The following is an 8,442-nucleotide window of genomic DNA, read 5'->3' on the forward strand; positions in this document are numbered from 1 at the left end:
AAGTTGGGTGTCTTCTAAGCACAAACCGCTGAACTGCAATTCTACTGCTATTGTATGTGGACCTTCCAGCATCCTGGCCTGCAAGCCATGGCTCAAACTAATAGACACTTGAAGGCTGAAGGCCATCCTAGACTAGACGGAGGAGGTTGTCATTGTCGAAGAAAAGCTTATAGAAACCAGAGGAGAAGTTGCTCTGGCTTCTCATGGAGACAAGAATTGTGTTCCATTCGCCGGTTGGTCTCGGTTGGCCATCCAAACCATTGTGCGGTTTTGGTAGTGGTCAGATGATGAAGGCTCGGTGAACCAAATGACAAAGCAAAATGAGTTGTTGCCGACTTGGTGAAAGCCAGCAGTGAAAACACCATCAGCTGGTGCCATAGCTACCACGTGGGCTTCCTTGGCCATGCAAGCCATGCAAAGTAATGTTGTTTTTGGTTTGTCAAGTTTGTTTGAGAAGCTTTGGCACAAGGGTGATGCACTTGGTGCCATATCAGTATTTGTGGCTTCGACAGATAGTGGAACAAGTCCCCTGAGTTTGAGAGGAAAGAGCTGCCGAACAGCAGCTGTGGGTCCTTGGCATATTCCTTGCTGTGTGCTGTAGTGCATGGTGGTGCATGTAAAGCCCTCCAAGGCTGGGCAATGTTGCCCAACGTCATCTACCACACATGGGTTTTACTTTATTCAATACTAATATTTTAATGAAATTTGAAATGCAACATTCCAAATAAAATATAAATAAAAGAGATATGGTATGCTTCACTTATCTCTTGGAAGCTTCGTGGGCTTCCCTTGGATTGGAATATTAGCCTGCCTCCTTGTACATGCAAGCCATGCAAAGTGCTTGTGGTGAGGATGTACGCGGGCATCCTTCAGAGTGAGCGGAGCAATTTTTCCTTGGCCATGCGCAAACCATGCATAGTGATATCTTTGGTGCATTCGGAATACTTGATCACTCAAAAATTGAGACTCTTTTAACGTGACTGAAAGGTGGTTCCTTGGGCTGAAATGGTGGCTTCCTCTTTTGGCCATGCAAGCCATGCAAGGTGAGGTGTCGAAGGCATCGCTCATGTCAGAGAGGCCTGCCGAAGGCATCGCTCATGTCAGAGAGGCCTGCCAAAGGCATCGCACGCGCAACATGATGACGAGGTGCCAAAGGTATCGCTCGTGCTGAATGATAGAGGGGGGCCGAAGGCATCGCTCGCGCTGAATGACGACAGGGTGACAAAGGCATCGCTCGTGTCAAACGATAGTGGGGTACTGAAGGCAGCGCACGGGCCAAATGATGAAGCTTGTAGAACAAGCTCAAGTCCCCATATTTTTTCTCTTCAAAGAATTGCCGAATGACACTTTGAATTGAGATGGTGGTTTGGCCATGCAAGCCATGCAAGGCGATAGCCACATTCTGATTGGCTTTTCCTTAAAATATCATCCTCTGCAATTTGTTGCCTTAGCATTCATGGTGGCTCCAGTAAGGCATTGCCGAACGGCAACTTAGGTGACGTTGATTGTATGGTTGCCGAAGGGCATTGGAGAAGAGGAGAACGAAATAAGCCTTTTGTGTCAATTCCCACAGATGGCTCCAAACTGTTGATGCTCTTTTTAGGAGGGTCAACTTAGATAGAGGGGGAATGGTGGATTATGGGTGAAGGTGAGGACCTTCAGCATGTGTGTGAATATTTGGGCAAGCGATAAATATAAAGAAGACGAGATATATATGGTTCACCCTTAATGAATGGGATACGTCCACGAAGAAGGATGTTCTCATTATGTTAACATTTGTACAAGGGGTTGGACCCAAATATAAAGGTAACAAGTTAGAAGGAAGCATTGGTGTTTCCAGATTTTGGATTTTGTACTTGATGAAATTTCGGCTGCAAAAGAGGATAATGAAAGTTAGAAGCCGGTACGCAGAGGCGAAAGCACAAAGAACATAAAGGACTTGAAGTGAGATGATTACTTGCTGCACATTGTATAGTTTTCGACCCCAATTAGCTGAGCATGAAGTGCATCCTGGACGTCTGGTCGGTTGAAGTATGTATATGTTTCATCTTCAACGCAGACATCTAGCTTCTCTATGTTTTGCTGCGGATGTACGTGAGTTCATATTAAACACAGAGTTCCAAACAAATTAGAGAAAAAAAAATTCTTACCAGTTGATTCGGCATCTAAGATTGAGCAACAACGGATGATAAATAGACGTCAAGAGAAACATCATAATTGTTGATAAATTTACTGACTTCTGTACGAACTTGGTTATTTACTACAATACAATCAGGGCTAAGCGGAGCATTTTTAATTATACTGTCTATAAATTTGAGAATAGTTGCATGTTGGCGTGAGTCAACGTTCCTATTAGGAATAGAATTTATATTTTATTGTAATTATCTAATTTGAGTAGAATTAGGAGATTTTGTACATATTTCCTATTTGTACCCACTCTGTATGTAGTATATATATTCCTCCTTGAGAGAAGAATAAACATATCAGTTTAAACCCTAATTATTTTGAGTTGGTATCAGAGCGGGTTCCGATTCGTCTCAAAACCCTAATCTTGAAAAATACCTATTTCCGCTACACCTAGCCTATACACCTAAGCATGTGCCGTCTTATATCTCTTACTGTTGTCGTCGCCACCTAATATTCTGCTGCCGCCACAATCTGTCACCATGTCAGATGTCACTGAATCTTCTTCTTCTACTCCTATTATGACGGTTCATACCGAATCGTCCACCAATCTACTTATGGGATTCAAATTGAATGGATCCAACTATGAGATATGGGCTTCGATGATCAAACTCCATGCTACTACACAAGGCAAATTGGGTTACCAGACTGGCGACACTGATGCCCGTGATTCCAAAGACCTAAAATTTGGGAAGTGGAAAATTGCTGATGCTGCTGTGAAAAGTTGGATGCTGCGAACTATGGAACCCAGTTTGTTGTTAATCAGATGTTTTATGATGGCTTTGACATATCCCAACTTTATGAACCGCGGTGCCAGGCTACCCGTCTCAAGCAAGAGGGTCCTCTTGTCTCTACCTATTTTGCCAAACTTAAGGCAATCTGGCTTGAATTGGACAAGAGACGTCCTTTTCAGATGAAGTGTGATGATGATATGAAAACTTTTCAGGCTGCTGTTATGGCAGATCATGTGTATGATTTTTTGGCTGGCCTTTACAATACTTATGACAAGGTTCGCAGTGATATTCTACAGAGTGATAAAGTTCCAAGTATCAAAAATGTATTTTTTATGGTCCATCGAGAGGCTCAACACTAGATTACTATGCTTGGATCCGGCACCAAGATTGGGGAACCCGCTGTTGTGTTTGCTTCTAAAAACACTGCTTTGGTTTCTCGACCTACAGGGTCTAGCGCTTTTGCTGTTCTGCCTCGTTGCCTGACTTCTGTAGAAAAAGACAAACTGAAGTGTGATCACTGTGGTGAAAAAGAGACATACTATCGACACATGCTAGGCATTGCATGGGGAACCAGATTGGGAGAAGGAGCGGAGGCATTTAAAAAAGGCACAACTGGATGGTAAAGCTCATTTGGCTGTTGCCCCAACTTATGTGGCTGACAAAACCACTAGGCACGACCATCTTACTACTATGCCTCCTTCGACCTTGATCGTGGTCTCAAGCACTTCCAACACCTCTGCCTCCAGGTAACTTTGGCAAGGCTTTCCATGCCCATGATACATGCGATACAGGTTGGATTATTAATTCAGGAGCTACTAACCATATGACATATAATTATACTTTATTCTCTACTACTCTTCCGCCTCATTGTGATCATGTTTTGACTGCTAATAATGATGCTGCTCCTGCCACGGGGGCTAGTTCTATACTCTTGACACCTGCTTTACCATTGGACAAAGTGTTATTGGTTCCATCTTTGTCTAGTAATTTATTATCTGTGCCGCAAGTTACTGAGCAGTTAAACTGCATTGTACTTATGTATCCATCTTTTGTCTTACTACAGGATATCCAGACTTGGGAGATCTTTGGTCGTGGTACTAAAAAGGGGGGGCTTTATTATGTGGATGATGTGGCAACTAGTCGGGTTCTTCGTGCTGGTAGTGCCGAAACTTCTCAGCATCGCTAGATTTGGTTGCTACGTTGCCGATTTGGTCATGCCTTCTTTGGATATTTACAGCATTTGTTTCCTGCATTATTTAGTGGTGTCAACGAGTTTGCTTTCCAATGTCAGACTTGTATTTTAGCTAAAAGTCATTGAGTATCCTACCCTCCAAGTTGTAATAAACGGCTTATGCCATTTGGTTTAGTTCATTTTGATGTTTGGGGACCTTCTCCTGTTTCTACAGCCTTGGTAGTTCGCTGGTTTGTGTTATTTGTGGATGATTGCACTCGTATGATGTGGTTATATGGGATGAAAAATAAAAGTAATGTGGTTGAAAAATTTTAGCGTTTCTATCAGATGATTCAAACTCAACTTATGCTCCCTATCAAGGTTTTTCGATCTGACAATGGTGGAGAATTTGTTAATTCGACGTTATCCCATTTTTTTCACACTAAGGATGTACTCCCTGAGACTACTTGTCCTCAAACACCACAACAGAATGGGGTTACTGAATGTAAAAATGGGCAGATCCTTGCTGCTACTCATGGTCTGCTGCTTGGTGCATCAGTTCCGAAGCGGTTCTGGATGGATGTTGTTACCTACGTAGTCTATCTCTTGAATCATCTATCTTCACGAGTTTTGGATTTCCAAACTCCTATGCAGGTATTGACCCATCATATCTCTGCCTCTTCTATGCTGACTCTGTCTCCAATGGTGTTTGGTTGTGTCGTTTATGTTCACCTCCATCAGAATCAGAGGAGTAAGCTGGACCCCTGTGCTACCTGCTGTGTCTTTCTCGGTTTCTCTTTTCATCAGAAAGGCTACCAATGCTATCATCCTACAACCTGACGTCTATATGTCTCTATGGATATTACCTTTATTGAGGATGAAATGTTCTTCTCTGATACACCCGAGCATGTCCTTCAAGGGGAGACTAGTAGTGAAGGATATAACTGGCTAGATTTACAAGGGGGAGGAGTATTGGATAATTTGATACAAAGGGAAGAACCGACCGAACCTGTGGAACCGGTTGAACCTGATACACTGATTGAACCTGCTACACTAGCTAAACCTGCTACACCAGTTGAACCTGCTATTTTAACTGATGTCGCTGCTATCTCGCTACTGTCCTAAGGTAAGTGCTTCTATTCATACTGCTGCTAATTCTTATGTTTTAACGCCTAGACAGAACCGTGGGTTCCCACCTAATCGTTACTCACCAGAAGGCAAAGCGAGATATGCTATTGCCCATAATGTGTCAGATCACAGGTGTGCGAAGCTTTTGTGACCAGAATGGATAGTATTAAAATTCCAACCTGTGTTGAGGAGGCATTTAATGATCCAAAGCGGGCTGAAGCCATGAATATTGAAATGGAGGCGCTGCAGAAAAATAATACATGGGACATTGTTCTACCAAAGGGAATGAAGCCTGTAGGATGCAAATGGGTGTTTACAGTTAAATATAATACAGATGGTACTATGGAGAGGTACAAGGCAAGATTAGTAGCTAAGGGGTTCACTCAGACATATGAAGTTGATTATCATGATACTTTTGCACCTGTGGCTAAGATGAATACTGTCAGAGTTTTGTTGTCCCTAGTAGTAAACTTGGATTGGACCCTGATGCAATTTGATGTAAAAAATGCATTCTTACATGGTGAACTAGAAGAAGAAGTGTACATGAGTCTTCCACCCGGGTATAGCGTTATCGGTGACACGGGGAACGTGTGCAAATTAAAAAAGGCGTTGTATTGGTTAAAGCAGTCTCCTCGGGCATGGTTTGGCAGATTTACTTAAGCTATGAAGAAGTTTGGTTACCAACAAGCCAATACTGATCATACTCTATTCATTAAACATAGGGCTGATAAGGTGACTTTGTTGATTATTTATGTTGATGATATAACTGTGACTGGGGATGATACTGTAGAAATCGAGGAACAGCACCGTTTAGCATATGAATTTGAGATGAAAGATTTGGGCAGTCTGAAATATTTTCTAGGAGTGGAAGTCACTCGATCTAAACATGGCTTATTTCTTTCACAAAGGAAGTATGTCATGGACTTGCTAGCAGATACTGGAATGCTTGACTGTAAACCAGCTGATACACCTATTGTTAAGAATCATAAACTTGGTGTTTATGCGGATCAGGTCCCAACGAACAAAGAAAGATACCAAAGGTTGGTTGGAAGATTGATTTATTTATCATTGACACGCCCTGATATTGCCTATGCGGTAAGCATTGCTAGCCAATTTATACATTCATTTAGTGAGGATCATATGGTTGCTGTGATGCGTATTCTGAGTTACTTAAAGTCTGTTCCTGGGAGAGGTTTATTATTTAAAAAAAATGGCCACTTGGATCTAGAAGGTTACATTGACGCAGATTATGCAGGGAATATTACAAATAGACGTTCTGCATCAGGTTACTTCACATTTGTTGGTGGTAACCTAGTTACGTGGCATAGCAAGAAACAAAACGTTGTGTCTCGGGCCTCTGCAGAGTCTGAGTACTTGCCTAAGGGGTTTGTGAAATACTGTGGTTGAGGTGGTTACTTGTTGAAATTGGGTTTAGACTAGATGCTACTACAAAGCTCTACTGTGATAATCAGTTTGCATTTGAAATTGCTAACAATCCAGTGCAACATGATCAAACTAAGCATGTAGAAGTTGATCGGCATTTCATTAAGGAGAAGCTGGAGCATAAGTTAATTTCTATACCTTTTGTGCCTTCTTCAAAGGAGCTTGCAGATATGTTGACTCATGCCGTGTCAAAGCGCCGATTTGAAGACTCACTTGACAAGTTGAGCATTACCGATATCTATGCACCAACTTGAGGGGGAGTGTTGGCTTGAGCCAACATTCCTATTAGGAATATAATTTATATTTTATTGTAATTTTCTAATTTGAGTAGAATTAGGAGATTTGGTACATATTTTCTATTTGTTCCCACTCTGTATGTAGTATATATATTCCTCCTTGAGAGAAGAATAAACATATCAGTTTAAACCCTAATTATTTTGAGTTTGCAGACTGAAGTGGCAATTTCAAAGGTCGCATCGGAATTTTAACCCATGTGACGACAAATACTCCGCTTCTGAGTTGAGATCAGTGTTGAAGTCCAAAAGCGGATTGCCTATCTGCAAGCATAAAAGCTCAAGCATGACAAATCTTAATCAAAATCATCAACATCAAAGTCACTTTAGGAACTTTCATTTCACTGTTTCAAATTTCAATTTCTTAATGCTATTGTTTTCAGATTGAACTTCAGTTTTGATTGGACAATGAGTAGTGCAAGCTGTGGAACATAGTGGCCTGGTGACATATCGAGTTGTTTAGACTGAGCGCTAGTTAGTTAGCGATAGAAAATGGTGTTTATAAGTGAATGATGTTACCTCCATAGCTCTCTCCGATGATAAAAAAAATCCCTGTTTTTGTAGTCTGGGAATTTGTCGAACCAGCGCTGAAGGAACATGAGATTATCTCGTGCTAAAGAGAGCAGACGTAGTAAGTATTTTGCTAGATATGATCATTTATATGGCATAGTTTTATCTCTATGAACTAGACCACGAGATGTTCAATGAAGTATAAAAAATTCTTAATTTGATATGTAAAGAAAATCTCTCTATTTGGCTTCTTCTTGGTTGGATGAGGACTGAGAAATTCATATAAAGTGACAACCTGTTATTTCGTCGTTCACGAAATCATAGAATGATTTGTTAGCTGAGTAGGAGAAGCCAACTCCTGCTGGTGACTCCAAATACAACATATTTGCTTCTGTAAAGATGACAGAGTATCAACGTGAATTCAGTGCAGAAACGAACATTGGCAGTGCCACAATTGTGATAATAGAATTAATGGGATTACTTACCTCTGTTCCAACTAAAATCATTCTTGAGCAGAATGTCTCCACTTGGCTTAAAAGGTCCATGCTCACCGAAAGCTCCAATTCCAACAGATGAACAACCAGGCCCTTCAAAACTCAGAAAGTTCAATTTCTGTCTTTTTAGCATTGCTTAATGCACGTATAAGTTCTCAAAAACAAACAAAAAAAGCATATAAGTTGGCCAAAAGACCAACAGTCTTTAAAGCATGTGGAAGAATTTGGGTAAGCTCACCTCCATTAAACCAAAGAACAAGAGGCTTTGAAGCAGGATCAATTTCTGCTTCAACAAAGTAGTAGAAAAGTGATCTCTGTTGCTTTTCATCCACAGTTGTATATCCTGCATATTGTTGGAAATTGGCCTGTGGTTGACGTGGCAAACTGGTATTTTTATCAGCCTCTGGGAGCGAGTTTGCTGTTAAACATGCTTGGATGAGAGCTGCACAGATCGTGGTGACGCTAATCCATTGGCGAGGTTGCAT

At 41.3% G+C, this 8,442-nt stretch overlaps 1 pseudogene; it reads right to left on the reverse strand.

Moving 5' to 3' along the window:
- Window positions 1-201: 201 nt before the first annotated feature.
- Window positions 202-8,442, reverse strand: LOC117635204 (annotated as a pseudogene).

This window comes from Prunus dulcis, chromosome 7 (genome assembly GCF_902201215.1).
Source record: "Prunus dulcis chromosome 7, ALMONDv2, whole genome shotgun sequence".
Taxonomy (NCBI): Eukaryota; Viridiplantae; Streptophyta; class Magnoliopsida; order Rosales; family Rosaceae; genus Prunus; species Prunus dulcis.